This window comes from Aegilops tauschii, chromosome 7, assembly GCF_002575655.3.
Source record: "Aegilops tauschii subsp. strangulata cultivar AL8/78 chromosome 7, Aet v6.0, whole genome shotgun sequence".
Taxonomy (NCBI): domain Eukaryota; kingdom Viridiplantae; phylum Streptophyta; class Magnoliopsida; order Poales; family Poaceae; genus Aegilops; species Aegilops tauschii.
Window position 1 is genome coordinate 461,549,288 of NC_053041.3, and position 13,933 is coordinate 461,563,220.

General features: G+C 53.5%; 1 protein-coding gene across 2 annotated transcripts in view; it reads left to right on the top strand.

Annotated features, from left to right (window-relative positions):
* Nucleotides 1-1,185: 1,185 nt before the first annotated feature.
* Nucleotides 1,186-13,933, top strand: part of LOC141027627 (uncharacterized) — a 49,818-nt gene continuing 37,070 nt past the window's right edge. The window contains exons 1-4 of one of the 2 annotated variants that reach the window (XM_073504713.1): nucleotides 1,187-1,484; nucleotides 1,567-1,741; nucleotides 1,820-2,121; nucleotides 2,910-3,000. The gene's annotated coding sequence lies outside the window, so the exon portion shown is untranslated. Of the gene's footprint in view, nucleotides 1,742-1,819; nucleotides 2,122-2,909; nucleotides 3,001-13,933 lie in introns of both variants that reach the window. The other variant, XM_073504712.1, reaches the window with a different exon arrangement.

Sequence of the window (13,933 nt, forward strand, 5' to 3'; positions counted from 1 at the left end):
GCGCACCTCCCGCGCGTTTCGCTCCTGCGCCTCCCGGAGGTCGGCGGCCGGATCGATTCGCCGGGTGGTGGTGGAGGTCTCCGCCGACCCAATGACGGAGGCGGCGGCCGACTTCTCAAGAGAGAGCGGGGCCCTAAGTTAAGAAAAGTAAGGCGAAGAAACTCACACAGAATCAGCAAGGAAGAAAAGCACGAGAAAAGATACTTACGCCGACACCATGGGAGGCGCCTTCGGGAGCTTCTGAAATTTGGCCGCCTTCGCAGCGGCCTCCTTCCGCCTAGTCGCGGCGGACGGGTTCTTGGCCTTCTTCGGCTCGCTGCCGAACAAGGCGGCGCCCTGTTTACGCTTTCGCATGCCGCCTCGAGCAGTCGGCTTGGCGGAGGGGCCCACATCCGCATTGTCGGTGCCTCACGAAGGGCACGGCTCGTCCTCCTCCTCCTCGAAGTCGTCCGGCCACGTCTCGACGCCGCCCCCTTCTTCGGAGCCACCTACTCCGTAGACGCCGCCTGTGGCATCATCTTCCAAGGCGGCTGCCCCCAAGTCGGGGTCGTCCACGTCGCTCACAGCTCGGTCCGGTTCGTAGGGGCCACCTGCCCCCACAATGGCGGCCGTCGCCTCAGACATATAGATCTGTTTCAAAAAGCAAGAGGTCGACTGTTCAATACAACAAGCCAAAATCAAGATGAAGTTCTGAAGGGAGAAAAGACTGAAGAACTTACGGCAGGCGGCGGGTCCGCGCGGGAGTACGGCTACTGTAACGCCCCGAGACCGACGCTCCAGAAGTCTTCCAGCTATTTTGTTGTCGCCGTGTGTTTTATTTTTGCTTGTTGCATTTCATCATGTCATCATGCATATCGCATCCGCATGTTTTCTTAAAACTTGCATCCGTTCATAGTGCCGCTTCTCCTTCATCTCGGTGTCCTTTCTTAGATCGACCGGGTTTTGCTTCCCTCTTATCTGGCCGCTTAACCTCTCCGCGCAACCCACACTCTTTGCTGCCTTGCCCAAAACTTCCCCGAACCGCACGGTCATGACCATTGGGTCCGGAACAATCCCGAGTTATCCTAAACATCATCCGTTCTTTGTTTAGACCACCCGAAGCCGCCCGATAAAAATCTAGGGGCTAAATCCCTGTCATATTAGCCACCTACTATATATAGTGGGCAACCCTAGAAACTAGGAATCCGGTCCCATCCATACGTCCAATCCCTCCGCCGCCGCCGTTCAACCAAATCCCCTCGGGATCCCCTTCTCCTCGTTTTCCTCCAACCACCAACAGGAGCCCGAACCCCTTCTCCCCTTCTTCCCGAGCTCCTCCGCTGTTCCCTGCCCGAGCTCGAAGCCCGCGCCTGCAGTTCGTCTGCCCGAGACTCCGAGCAGGAGCGCTCGGCTCTGTCTCCTCCGCCCGCTGGCCGCACCTCACCTCCTCCCGTGCGCCTCCACCTGCGCCCGCATCCGTCGTCCTCCGTGCCTAGGCAGTCACCGTCCGCGCCCTTCCTCCCTGCTCTTCCTTCCCTTCCTCTATCTCTTCTCTTTTCCCCGCTCATCTCTCTGTTGCCTCCACAGGACGCCATGGTCGGCCTCTTCTTTCGATCCGTCGCCGCGCCTTCGTCTCCTTCAAGCAGCAGCAGCCCCGTGCGCCCTCGACCACACCTGACCCCGAGTCGCTGCCTTCCCCTCGCCTCCCCGTGCAGACCACCCAAGGTCGTCTCAAGCCCTGCCGAGAGCAGCCAAGCCGCCGGTGAGCTGCTCCACCGCGCGCACCCCCAACTCCTCTCCTTCTCTCTGAATGTGCTCCCTCCCTGTCTTTCTTCCACAGAGAACCGACGCCGCCCCTGAGCTCCGCCCGCGCCGTCGGTGCCCAGATCTGGCGCCGGCCGGCCGGATCCGCCCCGTCTCCACTTCGCCAGGCCTTCCCTGCAGCCGCCGTCGCTCCCCTTCAAGGCCCACGCCGTCGTTGCTGTCCCCTGCTGCTGCCGCTGTTTCCCCTGTCGAACGAACGGGCACGACACCCCAGCGCTCGCGCCTGGGCCACCTCTGCTTCGGCCCAGCGGCTCCCCTCCGTCGCGTGAGGCCCAGCGCCCCAAGCTGGCCTCCTCTGCCTCGGCCTTTAGGCCCAATGTGAGCAGCCCCCTGGCCTTTCCTCTGCTGGGCTTCCTGTTCCAGTTTCGGCCCATAGTGTTTTTTTCCTACTGCTGCGATTTTCGCATTTATCCAGAGAACTACAGTTTTACAAAAAAAACCTCATGTTCATGCATATAATAATTCATCAACCGTGTATCGGATTAAAATACTTCATATATGAAAAATGTCTAGAATTTCATCTAGTTTCATAATATGCCACTCTCATCCATGTTTAAAATGTTTAAACATGCTGTTTGATTAAATTTGCTAAAATGCCATGCTAAAATGATTTATTTCATAACTAAATAACCGTAGCTCCAAGTTTAAGAAACCTTATATGTAAATGGGGTAGAAAAATGCCTAGTTTAACTTGGTGCACTTTATTTTTCTGTTTAACAACATTAAAATTGTGTTTATGGTAGAACAGTACCAAATCTAAAATATGCACATGAGGGTTTTCCGGAATTGTTGTTTGTTATTTCCGGCCTCATTTAACTTGCTTAAATAGTTAGTTTACTTATGCTTCACTTCTTGCCATGTTAATCAACATTTAATATTGTTGGGTACATAACCGAGAGAACTAAATAACTTGAATGTGGTGTTTCGTCAATATGCAACTCGTTGCATATTGAGCTCCACTTAATTTGTAGTATTGTTTGTGCATTTTGCCATGCCATGCCTCTTTAAACCGGACATGCATGATACTTGTTTTTGCATCATGCCATGCTTATGTGATGGTTGTTTACTATGTTGTTTGTTTCTTTCCGGGTTGCTTCTCTCGTTAGCTTCGGTTTCGTTCCGGAGTTGTGAGGATTCGTTCGACTTCATCCGTTTGTCTTCTTCATGGACTCGTTCTTCTTCCTTGCGGGATCTCAGGCAAGATGACCATACCCTCAAAATCACTTCTATCTTTTCTTGCTAGTTGTTCGTTCTATTGCCATGTCGTGCTACCTACCACTTGCTATATCATGCCCCCCATATTGCCATGTCAAGCCTCTAACCCACCTTTCCTAGCAAACCGTTGTTTGGCTATGTTACCGCTTTTGCTCAGCCCCCGTACAGCGTTGCTAGTTGCAGGTGAAGGTGAAGTCTGTTCCATGTTGGGACATGGATATTGTTGGGATATCACGATATATATTATTTTAATTAATGCATCTATATACTTGGTAAAGGGTGGAAGGCTCGGCCTTATGCCTGGTGTTTTGTTCCACTCTTGCCGCTCTAGTTTCCGTCATACCGGTGTTATGTTCCTTGATTTTGCGTTCCTAACGCGGTTGGGTGATTTATGGGACCCCCTTGACAGTTCGCTTTGAATAAAACTCCTCCAGCAAGGCCAACCTTGGTTTTAACATTTGCCACCTAAGCCTTTTTCCCTTGAGTTCTGCAGACTCAAGGGTCATCTTTATTTTAACCCCCCGGGCTAGTGCTCCTCTGAGTGTTGGTCCAAACTAGAGCACCGTGCGGGACCATCCCTTGGCAACTTGGGTTACGTCGGTAACTGTATGCTTAGCTTATCCGGTGTGCCCTGAGAACGAGATATGTGCAGCTCCTATCGGGATTTGTCGGCACGGCGGGTGGTCTTGCTGGTCTTGTTTTACCATTGTCGAAATGTCTTGTAAACCGGGATTCCGAGACAGATCAGGTCTTCCCAGGAGAAGGAATATCCTTCGTTGACCGTGAGAGCTTATAATGGGCTAAGTTGGGACACCCCTACAGGGTATTATCTTTCGAAAGCCGTGCCCGCGGTTATGTGGCAGATGGGAATTTGTTAATGTCCGGTTGTAGAGAACTTGACACTCGACTTAATTAAAACGCATCAACCGTGTGTGTAGCCGTTATGGTCTCTTTTCGGCGGAGTCCGGGAAGTGAACACGGTTTTGGGTTATGTTTGACGTAAGTAGGAGTTCAGGATCACTTCTTGATCATTACTAGTTGACGACCGTTCCGTTGCTCCTCTTCTCGCTCTTAATTGCGTATGTTAGCCACCATATATGTTTAGTGCTTGCTGCAGCTTCCACCTCACTACCCTTTCCTTCCTATAAGCTTAAATAGTCTTGATCTCGCGGGTGTGAGATTGCTGAGTCCTCGTGACTCACAGATACTTCCAAAACAGTTGCAGGTGCCGACGATACCAGTGCAGGTGATGCAACCGAGCTCAAGTGGGAGCTCGACGAGGACCTTGGTTGTTACTATGTTTCGTTTCCTGTTGATCAGTAGTGGAGCCCAGTTGGGACGATCAGGGATCTAGCATTTGGGGTTGTCTTCTTTTATTTGGTTCCGTAGTCGGACCTATGTGTGTACTCTGATTGATGTATGATTTATCTATGTATTGTGTGAAGTGGCGATTGTAAGCCAACTCTTTATCCCATTCTTGTTCATTACATGGGATTGTGCAAAGATGACCCTTCTTGCGACAAAAACCACAATGCGGTTATGCCTCTAAGTCGTGCCTCGACACGTGGGAGATATAGCCGCATCGTGGGCATTACAGCTGCTTGCTGAACTGCCAGGACCCCTCCAGCTTGAGGTCGGAGATCTCGTTCACCAAGTTCGCCACTTCAGCAGCCGACATCTCCTGGGTGCTCAGTCGGCACGGGTCGCGATGCCCTCTCATCCGGCTGATCAAGTGAGGCCGGCCTTGGAGCGGGAGAACCCGACGCGTGACAAAGGCAACCAGCAAGTCGGATGCCTTGAGGCCTTCGATTTCGGTCAGCACCCGGAGTCGGTTGATGGCGGCGGTGCCGTCTGCTGACACAGGCTTCGGCTTGTAGCCCCAGTTGGCCCGAGGCTCAGCCGGTGGGCCGGCTTCATAGGCCGGCAGGTTGATGAAGTCGACGGTCGGGTTGACATTCTCCACATAGAAGTAAGATTGCCGCCACATCTTGACCGACTGTGGCAGCTTGATGGAGGGGAAGGCGTTCCTTGGAGACGGACGGTGCACTGCGACGAAGGCGCCGCACTGGGCTGCCACCTCTCAGACGGAGGTGCCCAGCTTGGTATAGAAGAACGCTCCTCACAACTCGGTGGTGGGGAGGATGCCGAGGTAGCCTTCGCACATCGTGACGAAGGCGGACAGAAGCATCATAGTGTTGGGCGTGATGTGATGCGGTTGGAGATGGTAGAACTCGAGGAACAAGCGGAGAAAGCCGCTCGCCGGCAGGCCGAAGCCACGGATGAAGTGCGAGCGGAAGACGACCCGCTCGCTCTCCCCCGGCGCCGGCGAAATCTCCCCCACGGGAGGCACGCGTGCCTTCACGAAGCCCGCGCCGGGAAGGTGATGTGTGTCGCGAAGAAAGGCGATGTGGTCCTCGTTGATGTTCGACCCGTCCCAGTCTCCTCCCCGCTCGCGCACCATGGAGAGCTCGACCAGGAAAATGGCGCGGCGGGGGAACTGGGGATCGGTGTAGGGCCAGAGGGCTCGAAGTGGAAGGGCTCGACGGAGACGAGCAGCAGCAGCACGCCGGCGTGGCTCGTTGGCGCTGCAGCAAGAAGAGGAAGAAGGAGACGAGGACGGGGCGGGAGGGCGCGCGTGCTCCGCCGCTCCCCCTCCCCCCTACTTATAGCCGGTAGGCTATGAAGCCGAGGGGGCGAGGCGTGGGATCGTGGGATTAACTGTGCCCATGACCCCATGTCCCCGCGTTTACCGAGCGAGTTACTGCACGCAGTAACTCCACGAAGAAGCTCAACCGCCTGCCTCGGTCGCAGCGCATCCACTCATGTGCTGAGGCCCTGATGGTGACGGGCCCAGCCTCCTGTCGCGTCCCATCGTGCGCGTGGGCTAGCAGGTTGGCCCGGCTGGCTAACGCCACGTGGCGAGCCCACGACGGGTGGCGGGCCTGGAGGCTTAGCAAGCACACCATCTAGTTCCCGCCATTGCGTTCGAAGTTTCACACAAATCCGACTAGACGTGCCAGGAGTCGGATGAAGCTTCCGTCTAGAGCACCCGGAGAAAGAAACTGTTGAGGCTCCTCGGCTCCTCAGCCGCGGCGCCTCACTAGCTTCGGGGACTACTGTCGGAGTAATGGGCCACGGGTAGCCTAACCCGAGTCCCTGAACCTTTCAAGACATCGGGACCGGCTGCCCCCCTCAAGACATCAACATGAGGCGCCGCCTTCTGATGGCCGGCTGGCCCAAGCGGCCGGCTGCCAGCAGGCAGCTAAGCTCCAGAAGGCGGCACCAAGACGGGCCGACTCCTTGCAGGCGGCCTCCAGAGAGGCCGGCTTCTAGCAGGCGGCCCACGGAGCCCTCAGAGTCTGCGCCCCCGTTAAGGAGACAAGACAGGGTGAGGCTACAGAGTAGCCCATCACCCCCGTATCCAGGGCCGAGCGTGGCCACAGTGCTCCGTACAGGCAGAGATCTACGCCCGGCGTGGCACTGTCGCCACTCCACCCCTGACTTCACTGCTGGCAGGCAGAGCCCCGTTCTCACGACGGTCTGTCATTACGGCCTGCAGGCGGCGGGCCCTACCAGGCAGCGAGAGCCCGGAAGACGGCGGAAGCTTGAACAGTCAGATCTAAGGGAAGCCGGCTTCCAGCAGGTGGCCCGTTCCTTCCTCGGGGCCCGTGCACCAGTAACCAGATGAGACGCGGTGTGGCTACAGTGATCTCCCACCAGGCGGCGGGACTGTAGCCACGCTCCCTTGACCAAGCACGCGTCATTAGCATCGCGGCTACAGTAATCAGCAGCCGGCAAGACCGGCGAGCGGCGGGAGCGGCCTGTCGGCTCCGTACCAGACCAGGCGGTGGGCCCCAGCTGCCGGCGGAGAAGCCGGCGACCAGAGACACTAACAGCCGTGTCCTACACCCGGCCGGATTACCATTGTACCCCTGGGGGGTAGGCCTATATAAACCCCAAGGGCACCCATGCAAAGGGTTCCCAACCTGTTAGAACTAGACTCGTATCCAGAGGAAGGAGAGAGCGTGCCTGCCTTCTTCCACCTCTAGCAAACAGCTCTAGGAGCACCATTGTATCCACTAGTGACTTAGTGATCATGCGGAGACCCCGCAGAGCAGGACTAGGGGTGTTATCTCCTAGGAGAGCCCCGAACCTGGGTAAAGTGCGCCGGCGTTCATGTCTACGCCTCATCCCGCTTCCAGGCACCGGCGACGTTCTACTCGCTCCCACCATGATGAGCCATCCATTGGCATATGTCACACCCAACCCCCGACAAGAATTTCAGTGTCAAGTGGAGAATCATCATAACAAGAAAATAAAGTTTGTACGATCTGATCGCGAAGGCGAATATTTGAGTTACGAGTTTGGCCTTCATTTAAAACAATGTGGAATAGTTTCACAACTCACGCCACCTGGAACACCAAAGTGTAATGGTGTGTCTGAACGTTGTAATCGTACTTTATTAGATATGGTGCGATTTATGATGTCTCTTACTGATTTACCACTATCGTTTTGGGGTTATGCATTAGAGACAGCTGCATTCACGTTAAATAGGGCACCGTCTAAATCCGTTGAGAAGACACCGTATGAACCGTGGTTTCGCAATAAACCAAAGCTATCGTTTCTTAAAGTTTGGGGTTGCGATGCTTATGTGAAAAAGCTTCAGCCTGATAAGCTCGAACCCAAATCGGAGAAGTGCATCTTCATAGGATACCCAAAAGAAACTGTTGGGTAGACCTTCTATCACAGATCCGAAGGCAATATCTTTCTTGCTAAGAATGAATCCTTTCTAGAGAAGGAGTTTCTCTCGAAAGAAGTAAGTGGGAGGAAAGTAGAACTTGATGAGGTAATTGTACCTTCTCTCGAATTGGAAAGTAGCTCATCACAGAAAACCGTTCCCATGATGCCTACACCAACTAGAGAGGAAGCTCATGATAATGATCATGAAACTTTAGATCAAGTTACTACCGAACCTCGTAGGTCAAGCAGAGCACGTTCCGCACCAGAGTGGTACGACAATCCTGCTCTGGAAGTCATGTTACTAGACCATGATGAACCTACGAACTATGAAGAAGCGATGATGAGCCCAGATTCCAGTAAATGGCTTGAGGCCATGAAATCTGAGATAGGATCCATGTATGAGAACAAAGTATGGACTTTTGTTGACTTGCCCGATGATCGGCGAGCCATAGAAAATAAATGCATCTTCAAGAAGAAGACTGACGCTGATGGTAATGTTACTGTCTACAAAGCTCGACTTGTTGCGAAAGGTTTAGGACAAGTTCAAGGAGTTGACTATGATGAGACTTTTTCACCTGTAGCGATGCTTAAGTCTGTCTGAATCATGTTAGCAATTGTCGCATTATATGATTATGAAATCTGGCAGATGGACGTCAAAACTGCATTCCTTAATGGATTTCTTAAAGAAGAGTTGTATATGATACAACCAGAAGGTTTTGTCGATCCTAAAGGTGCTAACAAAGTGTGCAAGCTCCAGCGATCCATTTATGGACTGGTGCAAGCATCTCGGAGTTGGAATATACGGTTTGATGAGGTGATCAAAGCATATGATTTTATATAGACTTTCGGAGAAGCCTGTATTTACAAGAAAGTGAGTGGGAGCTCTGTAGCATTTCTAATATTATATGTGGATGACATATTGTTGATTGGAAATGATATAGAATTTATGGATAGCATAAAAGGATACTTGAAAGAGTTTTTCAATGAAAGACCTCGGTGAAGCTGCTTATATATTAGGCATCAAGATCTATAGAGATAGATCAAGACGCTTAATTGGACTTTCACAAAGCACATACCTTGATAAAGTTTTGAAGAAGTTCTAAATGGATCAGTCAAAGAAACGGTTCTTGCCTGCGTTACAAGGTGTGAAGTTGAGTCAGACTCAATGCCCGACCACTGCAGAAGATAGAGAGAAAATGGAAGTCATTCCCTACGCCTCAACCATAGGTTCTATCATGTATGCTTTGCTGTGTACCAGACTTGATGTGTGCCTTGCCATAAGTCTAGCAGGGAGGTACCAAAGTATTCCAGGAGTGGATCACTGGACAGCGGTCAAGAACATCCTGAAGTACCTGAAAAGGACTTAGGATATGTTTCCTGTTTATGGAGGTGAAAAAGAGCTCGTTGTAAATGGTTACATCAATGTTAGCTTTGACACTGATCCGGATGACTCTAAGTCACAAACCAGATACGTATTTATATTGAATGGTGGAGCTGTCAATTGGTGCAGTTCCAAGTAAAGCGTTGTGGCAGGATCTACGTGTGAAGCGGAGTACATAGCTGCTTCGGAAGCAGCGAATGAAGGAATCTGGATGAATGAGTTCATATCTGATCTAGGTGTAATACCTAGTGCATCGGGTCCAATGAAAATCTTATGTGACAATACTGGAACAATTGCCTTGGCGAAGGAATCCAGATTTCACAAAACAACCAAACACATCAACAGATGCTTCAACTCCATCCGTGATCAAGTCAAGGAAGGAGACATAGAGATTTGTAAAATACATACGGATCTGAATGTGGCAGACCCATTGACAAGCCTCTTCCACAAGCAAAACATGATCAGCACTAAGACTCCACGGGTGTTAGAATCATTACAATGTAATCTAGATTATTGACTCTAGTGCAAGTGGGAGGCTGAAGGAAATATTCCCTAGAGGCAATAATAAAGTTGTTATTTTATATTTCCTTATATCATGATAAATGTTTATTATTCATGCTAGAATTGTATTAACCGGAAACTTGATACATGTGTGGATACATCGACAAAACATAGTGTCCCTAGTAAGCCACTACTAGACTAGCTCGTTAATCAAAGATGGTTAAGTTTCCTATCCATAGATATGTGTTGTCATTTGATGAATGAGATCACATCATTAGGAGAATGATGTGATGGACTTGACCCATCTGTTAGTTTAGCATATTGATCGTTCAGTTTTATTGCTAGAGCTTTCTTCATGTCATATACATATTCCTTTGACTATGAGATTATGCAACTCCCGAATACCGGAGGAATACCTTGTGTGCAATCAAACTACACATCGTAACTGGGTGATTATAGAGATGCTCTACAGGTATCTCCGAAGGTGTTTGTTGGGTTAGCATAGAGTGAGATTAGGATTTGTCACTCCGAGTATCGGAGAGGTACCTCTGGGCCCTCTCGGTAATACACATCATAATAAGCCTAGCAAGCAATGTGACTAATGTGTTAGTTGTGGGATGATGTATTACGGAACGAGTAAAGAGACTTGCCGATAATGAGATTGAACTAGGTATGAAGATACCGACGATCGAATCTCGGGCAAGTAACGTACTGATGACAAAGGGAATAACGTATGTTGTCATTACGGTACGACCGATAAAGATCTTCGTAGAATATATGTAGGAACCAATATTAGCATCCAGGTTCCGCTATTGGTTATTGACCGTAGAGGTGTCTCGGTCAGGTCTACATAGTTCTCGAACCCGTAGGGTCCGCACGCTTAATCTTCGATGACGGTTTTATATTATATGAGTTATGTGATTTGGTGAGCAAATGTTGTTCGGAGTCTCGGATGAGATCACGGAGATGATGAGGAGTCTCTAAATGGGTGAGAGGTAAAGATTCATATATAGGACGATGTTATTCGGACACCGGAAGTGTTCCGGGGGTACCGGGTACATATCGGTCACCGGAAGGGGTTCCGGGCACCCCCCACCCCCCGAGAAACTGTATGGGCCTAATGGGCCAAGAGGGGAAACGCAGAAGCTGTCGGTGTACAAAAGTAGGGGCTCTCCTTTTGACCCCTTTACTTGTGCACGGGCGGTCAGAGCCGCGCCCACTTCCACACTGAGCGGGGCAGGGAAGGAGGCCGGAGCACAAGACGATCGAGGCAACGCCAAGACCTAGAAAAACTGAAGAGCAAAAGGGCGAGGTGGACTCCCCCGGCAAGGCCCTTGCCAGGGGCGGTCTCCGCGGCCCCGGCAAGAGCCTTGCCGGGGCAGCTTTCCCAACACCAGCAGAGCGAGCCACCCTTGAGCCTAAGAGTTCCAAGCGCTGCCAACAACTACATTGGGACCAAGCCTCCGGAGGCACCTCTGTGACGGCATGCAGATCTTCGTCAAGATCATAAACACACGAGATCAGATGAGGACCAGAAGACGACGACCCTCGGCGGGATCCCAGCCAAGGAAATCCAGGAGACCCCCGACAAGCGCCTTGCCGGGGACGACCGCAACGCCGCGGCAAGACCCTTGCCGGGTCCCCGGCAAGGCCCTTGCCGAGGGCATCAGCGGGACCATAGCCAAGCCCACGCCTGCCAAGATGCCACCGCCATCCCCATGCAGCTGCTAGCTCAACCAGCTGGGCAGGCACCCGCGTGGCGGCGAGTGGCCTCTACACCGACCCAGCAAACACCTGCGTGGTGACATGCAGATCTTCATGAAGGCTCCACCACCGCACTAGCCCAGCAGCCAGCCAACGTGGCGCCCCTCGTCAGCTCGGACGCGTGTCAAAGCCAGGCGAGGCGGCGACAGCTGGGACGTGCTTCCTTGCCGTCCCCGATAAAGCAAGAGGGGCACATCGGCAGTGCATTAAATGCGTTTGTCCGATGGTGCCAGAGGATAGATTCATCCACTGTACACCTTTCCACCTCATGTGTGCCATTGTGGCAACCCCTTTTTGTCTATAAAAGGAGGCCCGAGGCGACTAGGAGAAGGATTCGGATCCTTTGGGCAAGTCACACCCCGTAGCTAGCTCAAGAACACAAGAACACTCAAATACATCCACCAAAGCAGGACTAGGGTATTACGCGTCTCCGCGGCCCGAACCTGGGTAAACGACCTGTGTGCTTCCTGTCAGACCCGCTCTTTGCACAACCCCGCGCCCGCCAACCGTAGAAGGGATCCCAGTGATTCCATAGGTGTCGATTTCCTCCGACATCTTTGGCGCGCCAGGTAGGGGGCGCAGTTGTGAAAATCTGATCTAGCGGTTAGCCTAGCAGTTCTTCATCGCCATGCTTCCCAAGAAGAAGATAATCATGGTGATCGGTTCATCCGGAGCCGGACAACCCGTACGGGTGCAGGCGAGCAGCGGGCCGGACGCGGACAGAACCCGAGGCGCGGCCCGCGAGCACCAACATCGCTCTGGCAGTCGGAGCCTGGCGAGCGGCGTTGTTCGTGCGCAAGACGATGGGCCGCACATCGCCGGACCCGACGACAGAGCCGGGGCCCCCGCAGGCGGCGCGGGGCCCTCCAGAGGTGGCGCCGTGCCACCTACGGGCGGCGCATCAACATCCAGGACGCCTGCGCCGGGGCCCACGACATCCTCTTCCCAGGGTGCGCGCGACGAGCAGCGCCACCATGCTGAGGACCCCTCGCGCCGCTGTGGGAAGAGTCCCGTGCATCACTCGCGGGGCGGAGGGAGCCAACATGCCCGCCGAAGTGTTGGCGGAAATGGCATACAGCCGCAGGGCCGTGATGGAGCTCCTTCTAACGTGGTTAGGAGTCGGAGCACGCCACGGTCCACGTAGCTTTCGCCGCCGCCCACGCCGGTGGAAGCTTTGGCGCGGGCGCAGCTGCGAAAAAGCTCGATGAGTGGAGAGCCACCATCCGGAGCCTCATCGGTGTCGCCAACCAAGATGAACCGCGACCAGTGGGGCCCTCGGGCCGACACTCTGTCGAGCCACCGCATGCGAGCGGTGGAAGGACCGGGGGTGTTGCAGCCACGGTGCACTCTCCTCCTCCACGCCAGCCACCGCGGGTATCGATCCGTCGTGATGACGCTGGCGATAACATTTCCATAGCGTCGTCCGACCCACGGACCCACCGCGACCAGCGCCAAGTTCTTTGGGAGCGAGCCCATGAAGACGCTCGAACCACTATCGAGCGCCGGCACGATACACACCACCAATCAGATAGGCGGGCGGGACCCACTATGGACCACCCAGCACCGGGAGGCTCCGGCGGCCTACCTTACGAGGTGGGTTGCCCAACCTTTACCCGTGAGCTACGGCGGTTCCAGCGGCCGTCCCACCGCACGTTCAAGCCCGACATCGGCGAAAAGTACAACGGCAAGACCCATCTGTCAGAGTTCCTTAGCATCTACACCATCGCGATGCAAGCCGCTGGAGCTCGCGACGATAAGGTGCTTGCCAATTACTTCCTGTTGGCCCTGAAACCCAACGTCATGTCTTGGTTGATGCACTTGCCGGCGAATTCCATTTCTTCTTGGTCGGATCTGTGTCATGAGTTCGTTGGTGCCTTCACACGGGGCCACCAAGCTTATGGCCAGGCAAGCAATTTGCATATCATTACCTAGAAGGAAGGTGAAAACCTGCGCAAGTACATACAGAGGTTCAGCCGAGTGCAATACAACATCCCAGATGTCATCCCGCCGCCGTGATCAGCGCATTCCATCAGAATGTGCGCAACCACAAGATGCGCGAAGAGCTGGCGATGAAGAAGGTCAAGGATGTGGCCGAACTTTATGTTCTGGCCGATAGATGCGCCCGAGCTGAAGAGGGAAGGAAGTACCCCGGCGAGGACGCCGGCGCGGGAACCGACTCGACGGATGAAGGTACCGCCGCCCCGACAAAGAAGGGTCGGCGCTGCAACAGGAAACGCAAGGACAAGACCGTGCTTGCCGTCGAGGGATCTGAGGACACCGGCGCTGCCAAGAAGGCCAAGGCAGATGACCCCGGCAAGGAAATTGCCGGGTGCACCGCTTGCCGGGCCTTGGCGGCTGCCGACAAGCCAGGAGGCTCCAACAAGCAATACTGCAAGATCCACCGCAACAAGGGCCACAACCTCCAGAACTGCCGCCAAGTCGAGCTGCTTGCTGAGAATTAAAAAGCTGAGTATGAGAGGCGGGACAAGGAGAAAGGCCAGGACGGTGCCAAGGGATCTGGCAAGAAGC